Source organism: Schistocerca americana, chromosome 1, assembly GCF_021461395.2.
Source record: "Schistocerca americana isolate TAMUIC-IGC-003095 chromosome 1, iqSchAmer2.1, whole genome shotgun sequence".
NCBI classification, from domain to species: Eukaryota; Metazoa; Arthropoda; class Insecta; order Orthoptera; family Acrididae; genus Schistocerca; species Schistocerca americana.
In genome coordinates this window covers 793,297,667-793,322,176 of record NC_060119.1, presented here as the reverse complement: position 1 = coordinate 793,322,176, position 24,510 = coordinate 793,297,667, and the positions used below count along the sequence as shown (strand labels likewise).

The 24,510-nt window shown below is 42.8% G+C and overlaps 1 protein-coding gene across 1 annotated transcript in view; it reads left to right on the top strand.

Annotated features, from left to right (window-relative positions):
- The window catches only part of LOC124612495, a 671,121-nt gene that overhangs the window by 199,362 nt on the left and 447,249 nt on the right, over positions 1-24,510 (top strand). The gene's annotated exons all lie outside the window — the stretch shown is intronic.

Genomic DNA, 24,510 nt, shown 5'->3' with positions numbered 1-24,510 from the left:
ACAACCATCTGCACGAACAGTTCGACGACGTTTGCAGCAGCATGGACTATCAGCTCGGAGACCATGGCTGCGGTTACCCTTGACGCTGCATCACAGACGGGAGCGCCTGCGATGGTGAACTCAACGACGAACCTGGGTGCACGAATGGCAAAACGTCATTTTTTCGGATGAATCCAGGTTCTGTTTACAGCATCATGATGGTCGCATCCGTCTTTGGCGATATGACAGTGAACGAACATCGGAAGCGTGTATTCATCATCGCCATACTGGCCTATCACCCGGCGTGATGGTATGGGGTGCCACTGGTTACACGTCTCGGTGACCTCTTGTTCGCATTGACGGCACTTTGAACAATGGACGTTATATTTCAGATGTGTTACGACCCGTGGCTCTACCCTTCATTCGATCCCTGCGAAACCTTGCATTTCAGCAGGATAATGCACGACCGCATGTTGTAGGTCCTCTACGGACCTTTCTGGATACAGAAAATGTTCGACTGCTGCCCTGGCCAGCACATTCTCCAGATTTCTCACCAACTGAAAACGTCTGTTCAGTGGTGGCCGAGCAACTGGCTCGTCACAATACGCCAGGCACTACTCTTGATGAACTGTGGTATCGTGTTGAAGCTGCATGGGCAGCTGTACCTGTACACGCCACCCAAGTTCTGTTTGACTCAATGCCCAGGCGTATCAAGGCCGTTATTACGGCCAGAGGTGGTTGTTCTGGGTACTCATTTCTCTGGATCTATGCCCCCAAATTGCGTGCAAATGTAATCACATGTCAGTTCTAGTATAATATATTTGTCCAATGAATACCCGTTTATCATCTGCATTTCTTCTTGGTGTAGCAATCGTAATGGCCAGTAGTGTACTGTAATAGCACGATACACAGATGCGTGCTCCTGCCCACGCCGCAACGCGCACCGCTGGGCAACGACGCTGCGCGTGCCACCGCGCCGTGCGCTGGGGCAGCTGGAGGGCGCACATCAGGAGCTACGATTCCCTGAACAGACGAACGCGCGAAGGCAGCTGACATTATTGTACATACAACAGTTTACTTATTCACCATCTCTTATCATAATAAAACTGTTGATATACGAGCTAAACTGCAGGTAACAGCTGGTCGTAAGTATAATATAACAGTTCCTGCAATAAATGAAGGTATTCTTTTTCCACCTACTCTTCTTAGTATTCTCGAAAAATAATCTCAAGGTTTTCTAAATGTATTGACACTTAAAGGCCGCAGCTGCAGAGGCGGACCAGTAATTCAGACGCTGAACTCGTGCTAGGGAAGAGCAGGATTGTAATCGCCGACCACCAGTCTCGATTTACTTTTACTGCGATTTCACTAAATCACTTCAAGTGAATGCCGAAGTGGTTGCTTCAAACGTACTCCGGTTGATTCCTTCTTTCTCGATATAGTGCTCCGCTGCTAACGCCGTCTCCATCGATGAGACGTTGGGCATTAACTTCCTGTCCTGCTCTCTTTCATTACACATAGTACGATGTAATTTTTAATATCGTCTTTTCAGCATTATTTCTCTGTAACACCTTTTCTTCTTCCTTTACAGGTGAGCATTCGGAGACAAATGGCAGATTTCAAGCAACTTCTAATGGTAAGCATAGGAGAAAACGAAACATAGTCAATAACTAATTTCAGAACTACGTACTTGATCAGCAGTTGGGAAATTTATTCGAGTGACATCCATTACAAAAGAAAAACTCATCTTCTTCTAATGAGCTCTTAAACTGTCGACATAAATCATCTATATTCATTTTATTGTTTCTACAGGCACAAATAAGAAACTGGCATCCATGTACGAAGTAACTTCCTCTAAACGAATTTCTTTCTAATGATACACAGCGCTTACGGTGGGGAGGGGGGTGGGTGGGGTGGGGGGTGGAGAGGAGGTAACGGGATATTAAGACCATGAAGTAATTATCGAAACAGAATGAATTTTGTAACAAATACGAGTAAAAGTTACACAAATACGTGGTTAAATAAGTATTGTCACAAAACTAGAACACTTTTACGTCATCTCTATACAAGACATAAACGGACCCCATCGATAAAGTTCCGGAGGCTTTTCGAGGATATTTTCTGAACATTTTGGTGTAAGGCACAAGTGATCATCGGTGGCTCGTTACGGAGTAGTTGCTCTTCATTTCATTCGTTATTTCAACTTGTCTTTGTATCAGTTTTTCGCGGAAAATATGGTATATGCACAGCAGTGCAAATGTATACTTGTTGCCGACAACAGTAAGGCACAATTTGCTCTTTGCTCAGTCCTGGGTTTCCTTGTTAATTTTTCAGAGATTGTTAGTTGTACGTTAAAAGTGATACACAGCAGTGCAGGCAAGTTTTTGATGAAGAATTGGCTGATATGCACCTCATGTATGGGTTCACTGAATTTAACGGAAGAGCGGCACAGAGACGCTATCTATGTTCAGCAACAGGAACTGCAGGTCAGTGCTTCTGCATCTGTACATAGACGCCTAGTCCGGACAGCCAGTGAAAAGTGAGGTGGTGCTCCATCATGCTGAAACCACATTTCCTAACGAACATTCAATGGCACAGCTTCTAAGAACAGCCGGCCGCGGTGGCCGTGCGGTTCTGGCGCTGCAGTCCGGAACCGCGGGACTGCTGCGGTCGCAGGTTCGAATCCTGCCTCGGGCATGGATGTGTGTGATGTCTTTAGGTTAGTTAGGTTTAAGTAGTTCTAAGTTCTAGGGGACTGATGACCTCAGCAGTTCAGTCCGATAGTGAACCATTTGAACCATTTTTGACAGGACACACATCCATGCCCGAGGCAGGATTCGAACCTGCGACCGTAGCGGTCACGCGGTTCCAGACTGAAGCGCCTAGAACCGCACGGCCACACCGGCCGGCTTGCCTTGTACTCCATAATTCTGATTATTCGCAGATATTGCTAAGTATTCGGAGAGCTGCTATCAAACAGTCCCGCAGAAAGATTTTTTGAGCTACGCCAACAACGTAAAATGTATAAGGTGGCCAAAACAATGTGAATCGACTGTACGTAAGTGGCTATGCCCTAGACGCACGTGTAAGATTCAGTCAGGGGTAGGCCCGTCATTATGACACCGAAATGATACAGAAACAAGTAGGAACACGAGCGGCGCCGAGATTGCGGTCAGGCTGGTGCCGCCTGTGACGTAGGCACTCCTCTCGCGGAACCAGCAGGCCCTGTAGGCGTGACACGAAACCGTGCCGGCGCTGCTGCGCGGCCAGCGTCGCGTGTCGGGCCAGACGGTAAGTTACCTTATTTACGCCGAACGGCGCGTCGCATTTGCGCCGTGGGGCGGAACTAATGACAGGAAGCGTACCGCAATAAACGTAATTGGGGTAACAAGGCACACTCGCCGAGGAACGATTTCAATTTGGCATCCCACAGCGCAAAACGAAACACGCAGACGGCTCTTCCGTCTCGCCGAGGCGCGAAGTCCAGGATAGCGGGAGCTGCGGGCTGGAAGTGGTCTTGTAGGAACTGATGCTGCACAAACGGCGCTGACCCTCAGTCTGGGATCCTGACTGGGTTTAGACAGTGGCGGCTGTCGAGCGAGAGCAGAAGAGCACGTGAACACCCCCAACTTTTGATACCTTCCAGATTTATTGGCTATTTTTCTTTGACTCTTAAACGTAATGTAGATGCGGTAATCTGAAATACACGGCACCATATCCACCGCGCTGTGCTACATATTGCTCCACTATACTCGGTGAAACTTGGCATCAGGGTCGTGAGCACACCTTCACTTGTGCACGTTTTACGGAGATTCTGCGGATGCAGCCGGCCGGAGTGGCCGAGCGGTTAAAGGCGCTACAGTCTGGAACCGCACGACCGCTACGGTCGCAGGTTCGAATCCTGCCTCGGGCATGGATGTGTGTGATGTCCTTAGGTTAGTTAGGTTTAAGTAGTTCTAAGTTCTAGGGGACTTATGACCACAGCAGTTGAGTCCCATAGTGCTCAGAGCCATTTGAACCATTTGTTCTGCGGATGCGCAAATGGCATGACGTAATTGCCTTACAGGCCAAATACATACAGATTTGATAAACGATGTGCACGGTTCATGGCATGCACTACTGGCCTTTACCATTCAACTACTAGTTTATGTCAATGCCACCAGGTGGTAGCACACTCCACAGATCTGCGAATTCACACACTATATACTAAAATTAGATCGAACATCAGTGCATGTTACACTTATACTGAGAGAAAAGCTTATTTCGTGGGATTCTGAATATGGTACATGTAGTTTTGGATTTTATCACAGAGAAATCCATTTGAGGTTCCTCAAGCACATCATTGACGATTGTGAGACTGTAGCATTTTTTCGTGGTTCTGACATCTATTTATCTTATGGTTTATCTGTACTGTAGGCCCACATTCTACACATATTTGAACATTCACGTAAAACTGTCTCATTGGTTTCTCTGATATTAAACTTAAAACAAAGGGGGGCATCGAAGAGGACGTGCTTTTTGGCCTTATGTCTCTCCGCGCCTCATTTGTGTTCTAGTCGAGTGACCTTTCTGGTAGACGGTACTACTTGAATTTAACCATTTCCGCAAACGGCAGCTTGTGTTTGGAGTTTGTGTGCAGGAATCCGATTTCCTGTGCAGTGTCAACGTGAACTCTGTTGAACATTGTATTAAGCGCTAACCGAAAAGAAAATTACCAGGAAAAGTTAGCCGCAAAGAAACTAGGGCATTCCAGACCAGATTCGCAGTCTGAGAAAGTGACGAAATCAAATAAGCGTCATTATAAGCGAACATTTAACAAATAAGTGTATAGTAAACGTAGGAATGCCTTTTCTCCAACCCAGACGTTAATTCGTTAACTAATATCATGAATTAGGGATCTTGTGAATTTGTTCGAATAAATAAAAAAGCACTAAAAGTCCCACTTACACAAAAATGCGAAACGGAAAATAGCGAAAGCTTAAACATCATTTCGTTCTCGCCATAAACTGTATTTAATTATGTGCAAGACAACAAAATTCCACAAAATCCATAGCTCTTTTTTTCAGACAACTTAATATGCATATTATTATTATTATTATTATTATTATTATTATTACTGCTATTATTGACAGCGGCTGAAGATGTATAAATATGTTGATGAGCATAACTGTTATTCAGCAGATGCTATTAATTTCTGTCTCTCATATTTATCTGAATTTAAAAATTTGTGAACATCCAGAATGTATATCTGCGCGCCGCCACTGGGCTTAGACTCTGTAAATAAACCGATTTCGAGAGATATACTTTGCGAAATATTCACCGTGAATTTATGCAAACTTTTTGCGTGCAAAAACGTGATGAAGTAAATTTTGATTATTTTAGACTCAAAAGAACCGGTTCGCCTACTGAAGCTAATAAAATGAACTGTATCAGAAGTTGGTTAGCAAACTCGAAAGTATAAGTAGTACTTTGTAAAGGACAGTGGAACAAGCTGCTCAAATGTAACTACGAGAAACAAATAAATCCGCATGCGGTCCTGAGTTTGCTGTAGTACGAAAATTTATAGAATGGAAAAATAGCCTTCGTAGCTACACAGCTGTGAAATTTGAAGTTCCCACCTACTGTCTGCCTGGAATGAATGGTAAGCGAGCAGCTTTAGTTTTATTGGCTGGCGCTCGGAAATTAATGGCGGACGGCAGAGATCACACAACCTACAATATGTCGTAGCAAACCATGTAAATTCTTCCAATGGAAATACTGCGCATATATTGATCAAGTGCTTGTAAGACTCGCGGTCTGAGGGTTCCGTACAGACTTATTTATGTTAATTCAAATGGCTCTGAGCACTATGGGACTTAACATCTGTGGTCATCAGTCCCCTAGAACTTAGAACTACTTAAACCTAACTACCCTAAGGACGTCACACACATCCATGCCCGAGGCGGGATTCGAACCTGCGACCGTAGCAGTTGCGCGGTTCCGGACTGAAACGCCTAGAACCGCTCGGCAACACCAGCCGGCATATTTATGTTAATTCAAATAATCAACAACCAATTGCAAAAAAATGAATTTTATTTTATTTTCCTATTTTAGGCATCTACTGCCCTTCTTCAAAAGGTTTTAACCATTGCATCATCTGCTAGTGTCAAAAATACGATGCATGCAGCACATTTCTGTGGTCATATCGTTCATATTGCCGGTGCAAATATGATGACACCAAACAACAAGGACAAACATGGCTTGAGAGCTGTATACACACAGTTCACCCATCCCGGGAATCGAGAAAATCATGACGATTTTTGCCTGTTATCGACACTGACACTGGTAGGATATCGGTCTCGGGAATTCCAATACTTTGGAGAATGTTTTAATTTTAAGTTGGAAGCTGGGTAACAAATGACAAAAGAAATATGTTTTCATCTGATATTTTCACAAATTGACCTTTTTTTTGTCTTTACGTGTTGTCTGAAACCTTGCTTCTTGCCACATTTAGTACCCTATAGGTTTTTATGTGTGTTTGCATCAAAATATGTGACATAAATGGTCGTATCTTTTGATTGCCAAGGGACAGTAGACCTTAATCTATGATATAAATTTCAACTTGATATTCGTACCCTTTCCTGAGAAAGAGGGTTTTTAACAGTCGGACATAGACAAACGCATTACAGAGTGATCCTGTAAAGGTTCCGTTTTCATCGACTGAGGTACGGAACCCTAAAGACACATGCAATAACAACTACAATAAAATAAAAGAGAAAGGTGGAAGAGGTAAATATCAATGACTACACTTCATAGAATTCAGCAGTTTCAACACTAATGATGAACACCCTCACCGAGAACTATATTTATTTACAGAAAAGCCTATGATTGCCAAGGTTCATTACGAAGAGAAGAAATTACAACTGAAACTATTTTAAGAGTCTTGACAGAGAGAGTGAGCGAGAGCTTTGCTTGCAGCTTAACTGCTCGTGTGGTCGGCGAGATGCGACGCCAACGGCGGGTCGTCGGTGATGGCGGCTTAATTAAAGTAGTTCCATCAGTCGTGAAATTGCAATGGATACATCCTCTCGCTTGGTATACGACTCTCCATGCGGTAATATCATCCTCCATGGGGTAACATTATCCTTCGCGGCACTCCTTTGGTAACAAATTGGTCGAAGGCAATTGTTGCTGTATGGGTGTAAGATCGAATGTGTACGACTATAATGCACACGTTGCTTCTATTAACATCCAGTACACAGTTTTGTAATGGTGTAAAATATACTTTAACTCGGCGATCGCGAAACTACAGTCAGTCTGCTTTCAACATGCACGTCACGATCGCGAATACATAATTTTGGCGAGCCAGCTTCACATATATTATACAGTTTCAATGTTTCGAAAATGTCGGTTAACGTTCAGCTCCTTAAACTGCAAATAAAGTAGTTTGTGCAATTCGATTAGATGGAAACAATATCATTCTAATAACAACAATCACAGTTCACTCAAGTGTACATTGTCACTGCTGTTTATAGCACTCAACGAACCTCGCAGTATTCATTCTAACATTTTCCTTCATATCGTTCACCTTCGTATATAGTCCAAGCTCAATCCGAAACAAAAGAACTCAACCGTAGCTTTTCATGTGGTTCTGTCCGACACGTTATATAAGGGACGATCCAAAAATTATCGTTAGAGGTGCAGCATATATGCAACGTAGCGTGATTCAGATGTGGGTATAAAAGCACCGACATGTAGGTAAGGGATTAGTGAATTACTGAGGCAGAAAGATTAACTATGCATCACCAAATGCATCCCAATCGAACCAACGTGCAGTTATTCTTTCCTTGGCTGCCGAAGGGTAAACACCGGTTGACATCGATCGGGCGGTAGACATCTATCGGACCAATGAGGGCAGCATGTCTGTCGAAAACCATCGTTCTGGAATGGTGTGCCAAGGTTCGTGCTGGTTGAGACTCGAGACAAGACGCGGGCATTTCTGGAAGGCCATATATTACGGACAATAACTCAAGTGGGATACACACGAGCACCCTCCCTATACACCTGATCTCTTCCTATGATATTATGGCGACTTCGGTCTCTTAAAAAAGAACTTGAAGGATCGAAGATTCCTGTCCGACAAGGATGTGCAGCAGGCAGCTGCGGACTTATCCACGCACCAGGACACAGTATTTTACCAAACGGGTATCTTAACCTGGTGCGTCGGTGAATGATTGCCTCAGCGCTCACGATGATTTTGCCTGAGGTATATTGGCTTCTAACGAAAACTTTGATCGCCCCCTTATACTAGCACGTTACCCTATGTTCTCGTCTATCCACGCCACTGCGCGCACACTGGCTCTCTTTGTCCTACTGCGACTATCAGTATCGCTCTCGCATCGCAATTCGTATAACAGTTTTGCATATTGCGTTTAATTTTACGTGGTCCATTTTACAAAAGCATTACAAAAAAGATAAAAAAGGAATTGAAATTTTTGCGCACTCAATTAGTAAGAGGTTCGCGTAGCAACATAAACAAAGTAAAACGTAGTTACATTTCATACTATAGACCAAAACAAAAAGTGTTCTAAACCATCAAAATTATATAAATGAAGTTAAAAGAAACGAAAGAAAAAGAAAGGAAAAAAAATCATTATCATACAGAGTTAGCAATGTCTTCACGACTGGCGGAGTAGCGAGAGCGTATCTGTACGACTCGTCACAGATCTGTTTAGCCAACGGAAGACACGGTCATGATTTCAGGTAAAGAACAGAAGAACAGGCGGGGTAGCTACCAAAAACGTGATTCTCCATAGGGTGCAATAAAGCAACGAAAATCGGCCCTCGGTTTTATACCCCACGTAGAATGGGATACACAGGGAGGAGACAAACAACCCGATGATAACGTCAGTGGACGGCCAGCAAAAGCGAATCGAGCAAAATTTTTCAAATAAGTATCGGCTGGAAATGTAGCGTTGTAGAGCTACTAACATCAATCTACAGCCAATCAGCGATATTTGTCCGGTAAGCGAGTGTGTTTGGGTCTGACCAGCAGTGTGATTTTGTCCGACTAAACTGCTGCTACCTTATGCTCTTGGCGATTCAGCAACGTAGCGATGTTAGGAGACACGCATTTCGTACGTTTACTGAAAAAATGCGATTTGACAAAAAAGACGGATTAAAATTTAATTTCTGTTCTCTTCTATCATTATTGCCGTAATTGACACATACTAGTCTTCACTACTTGTTACATTAAAAGTTCATTCACGTTCTCTGTACATTATCAAAATTTAAAACACTTGGTATTAGATTTCATTATTAACACCATTCCGTCTTAAAGTTCTATGTGTCGACTGCCATGCTGTTGTTTCTGTAGTGCAGCTAATCGTCTTACAAAATTTGTGGCATTACGGTACTCTGAGCACAGTTCAGAGTAATTGCGAAGCTTTCCTAGTAAACATCACGTAAGATTAGCGTCTAACGAAACTAGCCATGCATATGAATGTAATGGTTGCCTAGCTTTGACTTTTCAGCTGAAACCAACATCATCAGCGAATTTAATTAGTGATTGCGGTCCTTATCATAACAAATATTAGCTAGGACACGCCAGTCCGTAACTGGCTGTAGTTACAAATTATTACCAAGTTGTTTTTCTCCAACCTGCATAATCAAGATTGTCACTCGACTCGAAAATTGTAAGAGTTTGGAAAGGAAACCCTATAGATTTACGCATTCGCCACTAGTATATCAGAATTGATACAGCCAAATGAATGCATATACATATAAATTCAGCATTCGTCACCGAAATGATGAAATCAAGTCCCCAAGTGTTTTCAGCATCCACGATGTCCTTTTGTGATTTATAATTGGAAACCTATACTTAAATGCTGAAAACACAAGGGCACTTGAAAGCGGATCCTAAATGTTATCGCACACTACTTAAAATAAAGTTATTTTTGTGACTGAAGGCTGTATTTGTACACACATTAATCTGATTACTTTAGTCATTGCTGTTTGTAACATAATGGATAAAGTTCACAATTAGTTCAGCATGAAGGTTTTCAGTTACGAATGTAATACTGAAGTGGAAAGATGAATTTAAGAAAAAATTTTTTTGTAGAGGAGTGTCAGAGACATCGAATTTGGGGGGAAGGAGACGGTGATCATACGCTTTTCGTTTAGTGAAATGAGCAGGGATAGGCTCTTGGAAGAAATCGTGGATTTACCCTAAAGCTGCTTACCACGTCAGTCCAAAAAGTTTCGAGGCTGCATTAATAAAAAAAAAAAGAGAGAAAAGCTACGATGATGGTTTTAATGCTTCCCCTCTTGATTACGAAGCACTGAACTTTCGAACAACTAAGTCAAAATGTCAGAAAAGTCCTTCTTTGGGATGTTGTACAACTCACGTGTCACATGTGCTTGAATATCGATCATATCGTCAAAGTGAATTTCTGCACTGCGTCGTTCTGTGATAGGTTCGTATCGGCAACACCAAATCACGTCACCCGTGATGATTTTTTGCACACAATAACTATCCGAGTTTTACATTTCACTCAATTCGCGGCAGGCGTCCACATGTTGTTTTTGTTCGGGTGTCAAGGTGTCAGGTACAAACTTCATAGGCGCTTTTCTCTTCTTCAAAACATTCTAGAGAATGACTTGAATGCTCCCAACAGACTGGTCGAATGCGCATTTATAGTTTGCAGTTGTTAGTTCAAACTGCCACCGTAGTTATTGCGCTGAAGTCGCACATACGCCAGGAATAAAATGTTATGAGCGGACCGTGTAAAAGCCCAACGACGATACTTGGCTTCATTGATTATCATCAAATGTACAAATAACTAAACAACAGATATCTATTGTGTATATGTTTATGTATAGTTCCTAGTAAATGTTTCTGAGGGGAAATATGGGAACCGGCCTGGTATTCACCTAGTGGGATGTGGGAAGCCGCCTAAAAACCATATCCAGGCCCGTCAGCACATCGACGCCCTGTCGTTAATCCCCCTGGCGGATTCGATCCAGGGCAGGCATGCGTGAGAGAGAGAGAGAGAGAGAGAGAGAGAGAGAGAGAGAGAGAGAGGGAGAAGAAGGCTCACCAATTAAAAGTATGCTTAGTTGTAAGGATAGTAGTGTACATCACAGAATGGGTTATCTTTAAAATTCTAGAACAGAACGAGCCAGGAAACATTACTTTGTGCCATAAAAACAACTCCCTAATAGCCACGACAGTAAAAATAGACAAATCTTGGCGTATAATTTGAATTTCGTACGAACTATCCGCGAACGGAAAAGTAAGGTTGGAATGTTATACTGATAAACATCGCACCCTCCAACACTCCATACACGATGACCTATGGACTACAAATGTGGTATCGAGAAAGTGCCATAAATCTCGTAACCGTTCGAACTCGTTCGAATCACGGTGTTGGAGAGTAATTGGTCTGTGAAAACAGGACATAATGAGGAATTAATAGCACCATCTGTGATTACCCTTAACAACCTTTTCAATCCTATGGACTAATACGAGGACAGAGTGAGAAGTTCTCGGCTTGCCAGTGAAGTATTGTGGCCCTCGTTGGGCAAAACATTCAGCTATTTTTCGACATGTTACAGTACAATGCAGTTCTGCCAGAGCTGTAAAATAACTAGTTATGGCTGCCATAGCTCTTTATTCGACTCTGAACGTTTTCTAACCGCAAATCGCTTTCTAATGTTGGATGCCAAAAGGTGGGAAATGTGCGGCATAAAGTGTGCCGTAACTAAATTCCCTCAGTTTTCTCGTTGCCCAATCACCTCTCTGGCAGATGCATTGTTCTGATGATGCGCTTTTTCCTTTAATCAAGGGCCCCTTTAATGCATGTTCCCCTTTAATGTATGTTTTCATCCAGTTAGTAGCAAGGAGTCACACAGTATTCGTCGGTTATAATTTTTCCATTTACATGGAATAAGTAATAAGAAATAGTTTATCCTAACTGAAATCGAGACTCACGACACAGTTGATGGACAACAGCGATAACAAAACAGCTACACTTGCAAGGAATTTTATTAGTATAACCAGTATTTACCTTAACAAGATAATTTCAAATGACAGCAGATACCAGAACAAGAAATAGGGAACACATGTAGTATAAATAAACAAAAACATAAGGGAGATTGAGATATACAATCGGAATAACAAGTAAAAATCCACAGCATGTTCAGACTAGCGGTAAGCGCCAGTAATGTAAAGTACGTAAAATTGAAAAAGTATCGTGATATGCTTAAAACTGCGAACTAAAAATAGATTAGAAATATCTTGCACCTAACTTCGAGGAGTGCTACTCCGAGCCCCAGTTCAGCACATAGTTTGAATTTGACAGGAAAGTATAGCAAGAAATTATGTTAAAATAAGTTGCAATCAACTCACCAAGATAATGCATCAAGAAGTACGTCTATAGCGCAACGGAAAGTGCAAATCTTCGCCATTTTAAGGGGACTGCTGATCAACAGGGAACTGTACTTTTTCTTGTGGATCTATCTGTGTCTTCATACACACTACCTGTCAACAAAGGGCAGCAGGATGTCAATTTAACTTCGTACACGTACATACCATTGACGGGTATGTAAATGATCCGAGTTACAACTCTCCGTGACAGGCAGAACGGCCGCTAGAATGCCTTAGCTCTGTTCGCCCGTAATATTGCTACCAGGCGTGGTAAGGGTATGGGGGCATGAACAGTGTCACATGTTGAGTTTCGCTGTGAAGGGTGTGTGAGACAGCGTTGTCAGAACCTGAAAGGGGCATCATTGTGGGTCTTCATTTGGCCTGCTGGTCGAATCGCGCAGTATCCAAATTTGTCGCGTGTTCTCACATGACACTGACCCGATGTTGGACTGCATAGGCATGTGAAGGCAGGCGCACTCATCGTCGAGATTCCGTTCGACAACGTCTGACCACCACAAGGAAGGATCGCCACATTGTGCACAAATCACATCGTAACACATTCATTTCTGCAGCTGCCATCTGAGAACAAGTAATAGGCTTCCAGCAAATTTCTGTGTCATCGTACACCATTGGTTGGAGACTAGAAATAGCCGGTCTAGGCAATTACCTTTACCTGTGTAAACTGCCATTAACACCACAACAGAAACGACTGCGTCTGGAACTGTGCCGAGACTAGATAACATGGGCTAGTGACAAATGGCTCGCATTGTGCTCAGCGATGAATTGGGGTTCTGGATCATCGTTGGCGAATATGGTGATGACCTGGGAAAGGTCGCGTTTTTCCAATGCTTTCAGAGACGCACAACTGTGTTACATCTGGTATCGTGGTGTGGGGAGCCCTTGGTTATGATTTCAGATCACGGCTGTTTGCTATTGAGATAACTCTGACGACAAAACGGTACGTTACGGACATCGTGTGTCCCCATGTGTTACCGCTCGCTCAGCAGTATCGTGCTGCCATTATTCAACACGACAGTAAGAGTCTACACATACCACAGGTCTCTATGAAATGTTTGCATGAGTCTGAGGTACTCCTGTGACCAAGAAGAACCGCAGGTCTCTCCCCAATAGGACGGGTGTTGTACTAGCCCCTCCTAGTGCCAGTATCAACAGCTGCGAGCCTTCTTGCCTCAGGAGTGGAAGCTCAACCGCATCAGTGCATTCATCCTGGCCATAGCAGGTATAACGCCATATTGATAAGTGGGCGCATACTGCCAAGTTATTTGTAAAACTAACTCGATTTTGTAATGACTGCAGTAACATCACACACCCATTCAACCCGTGAAGTCTCATTTCGTTTCTTCCTCTCTTCTAGCTGTGCTTTTTTTTTCAGGCAATGTATATTCTGCAAGACAAGCGCATTGCGTGACCGAGCGTACTTTGTCGCAATTTAGACACCTTTCGCCAGTTTGTTTCTCGTTTTAACCGAGAGAAAACGCCTCCGTACACTTCATAATCTCTCTTACATTATTTCCGCGATCCCTACGCCAGATACACGCCAGCGGCAGTTAAACTGTTGACAGTCTACCTCAAATACCGGTTCTCTAAATTTATTTGACGTGCTATCGCAGTAACTTAGTCCGCTATTCAGAGTTCCCTTTGTAAATTCCCAGAGGATCTTTGTTACATCTTCATATGAGCTACACTGACCTGTTACTATCGGAGCTGCGCTTCCTACAATGGATACGGTATCTGCAGGACTTGGTAATGACTCCAAACATTGGGACACAGCCTAGGAAACGTATCACTAGCGTTTTACCACCATTTCAGTAGATTATAACTTGCCCTCTGCCAGAAATCCCCCAGCAAATCTGTTTCGCAATCATCTTCTTACGACTGATATTAGGTATTCGTTCAGTTTCGTATCGCTTCGCAGTAGAATCCTTGTTGCTGTTGCTGTTGTTGCTGTTGCTGTTGCAGTAGCCTTTACTCCGAAGACTGGTATGATTCAGCTCTGCATGCGAGCGTGTCCTGTGTAAACCTCTCCGTCGCCGAATAATTATTGTAAGCCACGCCCATTTGAACCTACTTACTGTGTTCATCCTTCGTTCTTCTTCTCCAATTTGTATCCTCCACACTTGTCCCCATTTCCTTGCAACCGCAGGATGAGCCCTGTCAGCTGATCCCTTTTTTAGGCAGGTTGTACTATGGGAATTACTTTTTTCTCTAATTCGATTCAGTATCTCCTCATTATTAATCCAATCTACCCATCTAATCGTCAGCATTATCTTGTTACGCCACGTTTTAAAAGCATCTATTCTCTTCTTGTCTGAAGTGTTTATGGCCCACGTTTCACTTCGCAACGAGGCTACATTCCAAACAAATGCCTTAAGGAAGTGTTTTCTAACTTATTATTATTATGCGTGGGTATTTAAACATTGTGACAAACCCCAGAAGCTTAACATTAGTGGTACAACCTGATACTGGCTCATTCTTTCTCTTGTTCGTGGTCATCATCTTGCTTTTATCCACATTAAGAGACAGCTGAATTCCCATATATACTTTCATGTAAGCAATAGCGTTGTAAAGGTAAGCGAGGACAGACATACCAAACTTCACAAAGAAAGGTCGTTGTTATCTGTAAGGAATGATCTACATCCGAATCTCTGTCCAAACTCCACAAGCCACGTTATGGTGTGTGGCGGAGGACACTTTGTGTACCAATATCACGTCCCCCGTTTCCCGTTCCAGTGGCGATTGGTCCGCGAATGATAAGCCTCGGGGTGAGCTCGAAGCTGAATAATTTTACGTTCACGACCTTTTCACGAGATATACGAAGGGTAAAAATATTGGCTGACTTTAAAGTACGCTCTCGGAACTTCAATAGTAAACCACACCGTGGTGCACAACACTTCTGTTGTTGCGTCTGCCACTGAGTTTTACTGAACACCTGCGTGACGCTTTCTCGCGTTCTAACTGAACCCGTAAGGATACACTCTCGTCTTGTTTGCGTTTTCTCCATTTCCTGTTCGGTTCTATCTGGTACGGAAGCAGTATTGAAGTATTAGTTGAATGACGGTTTTGTAAACTACTTCCATTGTGAATGGACTAGCTTTTCTGAGGATCCTTCCACTGAATCTGTCTGGCATCTGCCTTACCTGCGATTAGTTTCACGTAGTCGTACACTTATATTATATTTAATAGTTGTGACTGATTACAGTTCTTGTGGTCATACGCTAATTGTTGTTTTGTCTATTTACGGGCGATAAGTGACTTGTATTTACGTTGAGGGTCAACCGCCAATCTCTACATCTATCTTCTGCAGGTCTCTGCGCATTTCAGTACAATTTTCTAGCATACCGACCTCCCTGTATGCAACAGCATCATCCGTGAAAAGCTTCATGGGACTGCCGATGTTATATATATACATACCCTGTCCGAACAGGACTCTGAAAGTGGAGTGATACCGACCGACCACCGTGTCATTCTCAGCCGAAGGCGTCACTGGATGCGGATATGGAAGGGCATTTCCCCGGTCGCTGTCAGGTTTCGTGACTGGTACCGCTACTTCCCAACCAAGTAGCTCCTCAATTGGCCTCACAAGGGCTGAGTGCACCCAGTTTACTAACAGAGCTCGCCACACCTGAATGGTCACCTATCCGAGTGCTAGCCTCAGCCAGACAGCGCTTAACTTAGGCGATCTGACGGAAACCGGGGTTACCGCTACGGCAAGACCATTGTCACCCACATTTATATATCGTGTGGAAAGTAATGATCCTATGAAAATCCTCTGGAGTACACCCAAAATTACTTTTACGTCTGTCGGGTTTACTCTGTTAACAGTAGCGTAGTGTGTCCTGTATGCCAGGAACTCTTCAATCCAGTCACACAGGTGGTTTCATATTCCGTAAGCTCGTATTTTGTTCATTAGGAGGCAGTGCAGAGCTGTATCGAACGCCCCTGCATGGGGTCTATATTGGGCTTCGCCGGCCGTTGTGTCCGAGCGGTTCTAGGCGCTTCAGTCCGGAACCGCGCTGCTGCTACGGTCGCAGGTTCGAATCCTACCTTGGGAATGTATGTGTGTGATGTCCTTAGGTTACTTAGGTTTCAGTAATTCTAGGTCTAGGGGACCGATGACCTCAGATGTTGAGTCCCATTGTGCTCAGAGGCATTTTAACCATTTGAACTGGGTTTCACACGACGTTTGTCTGGGAATACATGTGAATTCGTACAAATGGGATTTTTGGTCTACAGAAATGTCATAATGCATGAGCGTAAAACAGGTTACAAGTTTCTACAACAGACCGACGTTAGTGATGTAGGCCTGTAGCTCTATCCATTTATTTGACGACTCTTTTGGAAATCAGGAATGACCTGCGTTTTTTTTCCAGCCATCAGGAACGCTTCGCTTCTACAGCGACCTACAGTACACTTATGCCAGAAGAAGAGTAAGATATTATTTCACATAATCCATTTAGAACAGTACTGGTGTCTCATCAGGCCCACTGGCCTCTCCTCTGTTCAGCGATTTCAGTTGATTTTCCATCCCGTGTTCAATTATTTCGATAGCTGTTATTTTGACGCTCCTGCTACGATTTAAAGGAAGGACCGTATTACGATATTCCTCGGTGAAACATTTTTGGAAGAAGGAGTTTGGTATTTCTACCTTATGCCATTAACAACGTTAACTGTAGTACCAGGGATGCAGTAAGTGGTATGAAGCTTGGTGGAATACTCGGAAGTATGAGGTATTCCGTGTATAAGAGTGTGATCAAAAAGTAACGGGAATTTTTGTTTCTCTTAAAAAATCTTTGTTTATAGATCTACATCAGCTTTGAAACTTCCTGGCAGATTAAAACTGTGTGCCCGACCGAGACTCGAACTCGGGACCTTTGCCTTTCGCGGGCAAGTGCTCTACCGAAGCACGACTCACGCCCGGTCCTCACAGCTTTACTTCTGCCAGTATCTCGTCTCCTACCTTCCAAACTTTACTGAAGTTCTCCGCAGTTTGGAAGGTAGGAGACGAGATACTGGCAGAAGTAAAGCTGTTCCACCAAGATAAAAATTTGAAAATCCGATGTATAAAGCCCGCGAAATTAAAACATTCCCCTTACTTTTTGATCATATCTCGTACGTAGGGGATATTGTCCTACTTTCCGAAAGAAACTCTTCATGAAGACGATTCAGAGATAGTGGGATGATTAAATGCTGCGGCGCCACTGCGTGGTTTTTATTGAAATGGTGAGGAGTAAGCGGTGTAAACTTGTAAGAAGTTCTGCGCAGCCAGCGCCCACGCGTAGGACGTCGACGTAAATATCCTACCACAGAATAATTACAGTACTATACGCCTAAATGTCGAAACCCTATACTGTTAAAGGAAATCGATAATTTTATACGTATTACCGTTAGCTGAAATAATCAGAATCTGCCTTTACTAATATTCCAGATCATGATATTGTAAGAAGAGAAATACGTTAGCAGTTCGTTTGAAGTCCTGTTCTTGTGTTTAAAATATTATTTTCATGGTCATACAAACAGATGCAGTTCATTAAAAATACTGTAACTTTTATACATATGTATTACCTTTAGCTGAAGCAAGCAGAATCTGCCTTTACTTACATTCCAGATCATGTTCTTGTAAGAATAAAAATAAGTCAACAGTTCATTTGTAGTTTTTTTTTTTTAAATATAAAGTTGATGGTCATACAAACAGCAGCAGTTGACGTTAGTTCTATAACCTTGTATTATTTTATTCCTGGGCATTCATGTTAATGCCACTCTTGATTAACGTATTTGTCCATAAACAGACTGTGTTATACGCACATAAAAAAAAAGTTTTGCATCACCTCGGTTCCGAGAGTTCTGGAACCTGTACAGAAAACTGGAAAAGAGATCAACATAAATTCCGCCCTTTTTATTGCTCATGAAAACCACACATTGCATGTTGTACCACCATACAGCGAGACCACCAGAGGTGGTAGTCTAGATTGCTGTACACACCGTTACCTCTAATACCCAGTAGCATGTCCTCTTGCATTGATGCACGCCTGTATTCGTCGTCGCATACTATCCACAAGTTCATCAAGGCACTGTTTGTCCAGATTCTCCCGCTCTTCAACGGCGACTCGGCGTAGATCCCTCAGAGTGGTTCGAGAGTCACGCCGTCCATAAAGAGCCCTTTTCAACTTATCCCAGGCATGTTCGACAGGGTTCATGTCTGGAGAACATGCTGGCCGCTCTAGTCGAGCGATGTCGTAATCCTGAAAGAAGATGGGGGCGCGAATTGTCATCCATGAAGACGAAAGCCTCGCCAATATGCTGCCGATATGGTTGCACTATCGGTCGGAGGATAGCATTCACGTATCGTACAGCCCTTACGGCGCCTTCCATGACCAGCAGCGGCGTACGTCGGCCTCACATGGTGCCACCCCAGAACATCAGCGAACCTCCACCTTGCTGCACTCGTTGGATAGTGTGTCCAAGGTGTTCAACCTGACCGGGTTGCTCCAAACACTTCTCCTACGATTGTCTGGTCGAAGGCACATGCTACACTCATCGGTGAAGAGAACGTGACGCCAGTCCTCAGCGGTCCATTCGGCATGTTGTTGGGCCCATGTGTACCGCGCTGCATGGTGTCGCCGTTGGAATGATGAACTTCGCCATGGACGTCGGTAGTGAAGTTGCCCATCATGCAGCCTATTGCGCACAGTTTGAGTCGTAACACGACGTCCTGTGGCTGCACGAAAAGCATTATTCAACATGGTGGGGTTGCTGTCAGGGTTCTTTCAAGCCACAATTCGTAGGTAGCGGTCATCCGCTGCAGTAGTAGCCCTTGGGCGGTCTGAGCGAGGCATGTTATCCACAGTTCCTGCGTCTCTGTTGTCTCCTCCATGTCCGAACAACATTGCTTTGGTTCACTCCCAGACGCCTGGACACTTCCCTTGTTGAGAGCCCTTCCTGGCAGAAAGTAACAATGCGGACGCGATCGAACCGCGGTATTGCATAGGAGAATGGAATCGTCAACCTGAAAATACGCCTTCAACCACGTACATTAGCAAACTCTTAGAAATCCCAGCTGTATCTAAGTTTAAAACGTCTTAATTACTCACGATTACACTTTTCGTAAGCTGGATGCGAGTTTCTTTCTAAATTTGTTTCATAAAGATGTTACGCTGCTTTATCGTCGCCGCCTCAACTTTGTCGTCGTCTTCACTTACAGATGCCGGCCGGGGTGGCCGAGCGGTTCTAGGCGCTACAGTCTGGAACCGCGCTACCGCTACGGTCGCAGGTTCGAATCCTGCCTCGGGCATGGGTGTGTGTGATGTCCTTACGTTAGTTAGGTTTAAGTAGTTCTAAGTTCTAGGAGACTGATGACCTCAGAAGTTAAGTCCCATAGTGCGCAGAGCCATTCACTTACAGATATTCTTTCAATTACTCAGAGCAGTGGAATTCAATTTGTGTGATATTTCAGTCGTACTGTGTCGGCGCTTAGCGGATCTCACGAGAAGAGTTGGTAGCAATTCTTGTGTCCTTCGCCCCGTTTGCGGACGGACGTCGGCATGCACCAGATCCTTTTTGCTTACTTTGGCCTATCTATTAGGCCAAATTTAGCTTAAGTTGATACTTCATTAAAGACATATCTTTAATCTCCACTGCTAAAACCACTTAACCTTGTGCTGAATCCTTGCTATTGTCACTACTGCTGAATCTTTTACGGGAAACTGTTTCACCGCACTCGAAAAAGCTACTTTCTCGATAAACTCCCTTTAAACTGCGTAAAATATTTACATTCATACGCTTATTCGAATTCATGACAAGATTACTAAATGGAATTGTGACAGAATGTAACCGTATGGTAATTTGCGTATCGAATGCATGCAGTAACGGAGAATAAAAACTATTGTGTCTGGAATTAAAATATTATATTAATCATATATTTCCCCGCATTCAGTTACTTTGAAATCCAAGCGAACAGTCGAGATCGTTGCTTGGATGTAACGTTAGATACTAGTATAAACCAAGTTTTGCCTGCGAGAAAGCTCTTTGCATCCGGTGTAGCAGACCAAAGGTTTAAGCTAGTTACAATACCTTCTACTGCTAAGTCTCTCTTGAAATAGTTAACTGACTATAATAAATAATTCGGGCAGCATATAGTCAACTAAGCACTTCCACTAGATTAATAATAATTTTCACTAGGAAATATAATAGCAATATTTGCGTCCATTCTGTGACAGTTTGCTTTTCATCCGCAATGTTTTCGTTATTATTTTGACTGGGTGACCGGCAATGTAGTTTTTTACTTAGCTCACGTCACTGGTTGCTGTGGCGTAAAGCTGCGTTATCATTGGTCCTCTTCGGTCGTTGTCCGTTACAAATGACGGCCTTTGGCAGCCATTTTACACAAATTACGTTTAAGATTACAGCATACGAAAATCTTGCTCCTGGATGACAAACATATGCAGAATAAGAGTTTTAAATGATCGAAAGGATGAGGTTAAATGAGATGTTACTAGAAAAACATAAGGTTGTACACGCCTGCTTGTATTTATTTGTTAAAAGATGTGAACAATTCGGTTGGTAGCTCTCGTTCAGTACAAACCTCCGCTGTCGTTGCTCCTAAGAAAAGCAAAACGTTAGGGCGGACTACAGCTAGGCATAGTAGTCTGGACAGGCAGGCTTAGGGATTGATCCTTAAAGGTACTCTCTAGGCGTATGTCGAGTCGAAATTGCACTGCGTGCATTGAATCCGGTGATAACTCAGTAAAGTTTGATCTGGAAATCCAACCAATAATTGTTGTTGTTGTTGTTGTTGTTGTCCTCAGACTGAAGACTGGTTTGATACAGCTCTCCATGTTACCTTACGTTGTGCAAGCCTCTTCATCTCCGGATAACTACTGTAACAAACATCTTTCTGATTCTGGTTACTGTATTCACCTCTCAGTCTCCCTCTACGATTTTTACCAACCACACTTCCCTCCAATACTACATTGGTGATCCGTTGATTTCTCAGAAAGTGTCCTCTCAACCGATCCCTTCTTTTGATTATGTTGTGCCACAGATTTCTTGTCTCCCCAATTCTATGCAATACTTAATCATTAGTTACGTGATCGACCCACATAATCTACAGCATTCCTCAATAGCCCGACATTTCAGAAGCTTCTGTTCTCTCCTTATCTAAAATGTTCATTGTCTATGTTTCACTTCCATACATGGCTAACCTCCAGACAAATACCTACAGAAAATACTTCCTAACACCTAAAAAAATCGTTGTTCGGCGTTAACAATTTCTCTTCTTCAAAAATGCTTTTGTTGCCATTGCAGTCTACGTTTTATATCTTCTCTACTTTGGCCATATTTTGTTTTCCCTGATGACATCCTCCTGTGTAGTCAACGCCCGGAGATTGGAATGGGGGACCGGAATACTTACTCAAGAGGACGCCATCATCATTTGATCATACAGTAAAGCTGCATGTCCTAGGAAAAAATTAAGGTTCTAGTTTTCCCTTGCTTTCAGCCGTTTCCAGTACCAGCACAGCAAGGCCGTTTTCGTTTATGTTACAAGACGAGATAAGTTAGTCATCCAAATTATTGCCCCTGCAACTACTGAAGCAGCTGCTGCCCCTCTTCAGGAACCACAAGTTTGTCTGGCTCCTCAACAGATATCCAGGCACGCAAGCCACCCCGCCGATGGCCAGGACCTTGATTCATGGGGGGCTGCATGTATTAGTTTTGATATCTTAAGGCCTTACATCATGCGAATCTCTTATTCCAATACTTCTTAAGACTTTCTTCATTCTAACAATTAAATTGATGAAATCCGTCCGAGCACGCCACAGAAGAAAGGTATGTAGAGATACTGTGATAAGCTTTGCATATTACTTATCACGGACACACCTGTTTGTAGATGGACCATCATGTATTATGTCACGTTCGGCTTCATTTTCTTGGACATCGATGGTTCTACACATTTTTTTCCCCTTTGGAAACGTCACGTCACCAATTGTGGATGTGAGAACAATTTTTTTGTCTCTTCATATAAACTTCCACATCGGGAATTAATATCTATACTGTTCTGTTTAGAGTAAATCGACTACACAGACGCCCTTGTCAGCCTATGCGTACTGTCACATGCTGTCTTTATGATACACATGGTATGTTTGTATCAGATAGGCGTCCGTTTCCCTATCGACACACTTACAGAATTACAGACCGCGTGGATAGGTTAAAATTTTATTATATAGACGAAATAGAATAATGCGTTACCAAACAAAATTCAGAACTGGTTATGACTGAAAACCACGTCTGATACCATAGCATAACATCATTAGTCCACTGAGTGCCTGCTTGACTACCCCAAATGTTCTTGGTCTTGTCAGCTGTATTGGAGGCGACCTCAGAATATAAACACTGGTGTTCTTCTTGTTACAAATGATCTGAAGATGTCGATTTCTTTTCGCTGTAACTAGTAATCACTGTGTATTTTTTGTTCGATCTGGGGAATAAACTTCTGTAATAAGAAGAACAACCGTGTTCTAACTGTCAAACACCTTCTGACTTCACACTTAGACACCGCCTGAGGTATAACCACAATGAATTATGTGTACACATGTATTTGCATTGTATGGCTAATGCCAGTATAAAATTTACTCTATGTCGCGTTGTCATTAATAGGCTCTCACTGTTACGCTTATACGAATCCCACTTCTATCAACTGGACGAAGTGTGTGTAGCATCTTAGGCAGCCATGGGTAACCTATTGAATTCAAAATTATGCTTCTGCCCTATATAAGTTTACTTTTTACCCATTCAAATGACATCTTGTCCACTACAGCATTTGAGTGTTTCATGTGATCAACACAACAGGTCCTTAATAGAGTATAAACTTTTAGGTTTCGTAATAATTATTACAAATTTGTTAAGTGGAAATACGATCGATAAATGATGTCTCAACAGTTTTTAATACTATACTGGTCACATACAGATATGTAATGATAATTATTTCAATGTAACGCAGTTGAACATCTGGCTTTTCAAAAAAGTAAATATAGATATCGTAATGTTACATTTTGTATAGTATGATAAACTATGTGTCTGCTGTATCTAGGGGCCGAAGATGGTGAATTGTATCACCGAAACCGGACGTAAACAAATAAACCTAATCCATGCACCTGAAGCTATTGTCATTATTGCAGATGCAATGTAATGTGATCGATTGTGGAGAAAAGCAGACCTTACATGAAAATTAAACGAGATTTTAACAAGAAACAGAAACGAATTTGTTTTAGTGGTTGCACAACTGACTAAAACAGGAGTGAAAATCCTAGTATAGAATTTTAAAACCCACAGGCTCGTTTTTCCTTCATTCTGCAAGTGAAAATGGTATTTAATGAACATTGCAGGCCATTAGGATACGCCGCTGCCAGCCTGCGTGTCGTTCTTGACGCTTCGCTGGTCATGCGCCAGTCTTTTTCTGGGGTTTCTTCTTCCTTCGACAGTCGTCAGCTTTGTAACCGGGTTATGTTCACATAATCACTGACCGTCAGATGCGCGCTAAATCTCCGAAGATAATAAAATAAAATGGTTAACGACCTAAGGCACAACCGCCAGAATGTTGTAAGACACGCTTTAGGTACGTATGTGTTGCTGCTTAAGGCTAACATATTTAACACTTTACTGCGAGTTCAGAGGGAGCTTCGTCGGAGATTCAGTCAGAGCCGAAGCCTTGCTGGAAAATGGAAGCACAGAAAAGTTTTAACGAGCATCGGGACGCTCTTGTCAGAATCCTTTAATAATTTCAGAATGCACTGAAAAAGGTTTGATCAGCAGTGAGGCTCGTTAACAGGTAAATATCATCCATCCAGTAGTGCATTCAGCATACCGGAACAACAACGAAACATGACAGGAAGCTCAAATACTAAACTCTGTGTTCGGAAATTCTGTTGTTGAATAACATGACATTGTAATTGCACCTTCGTTACGTACATAGACGCAAAAGCAACACAGAGGTTGCTATTAAAAAATCGAAAACAACTCAATTCGCTCGATAGGATATGTGCGAGGGGCCTTGAATAAGTAACGCTACACTTTTTTCTGAAATCAGATTAGTTTTTTCAGGTTTTCAGTAC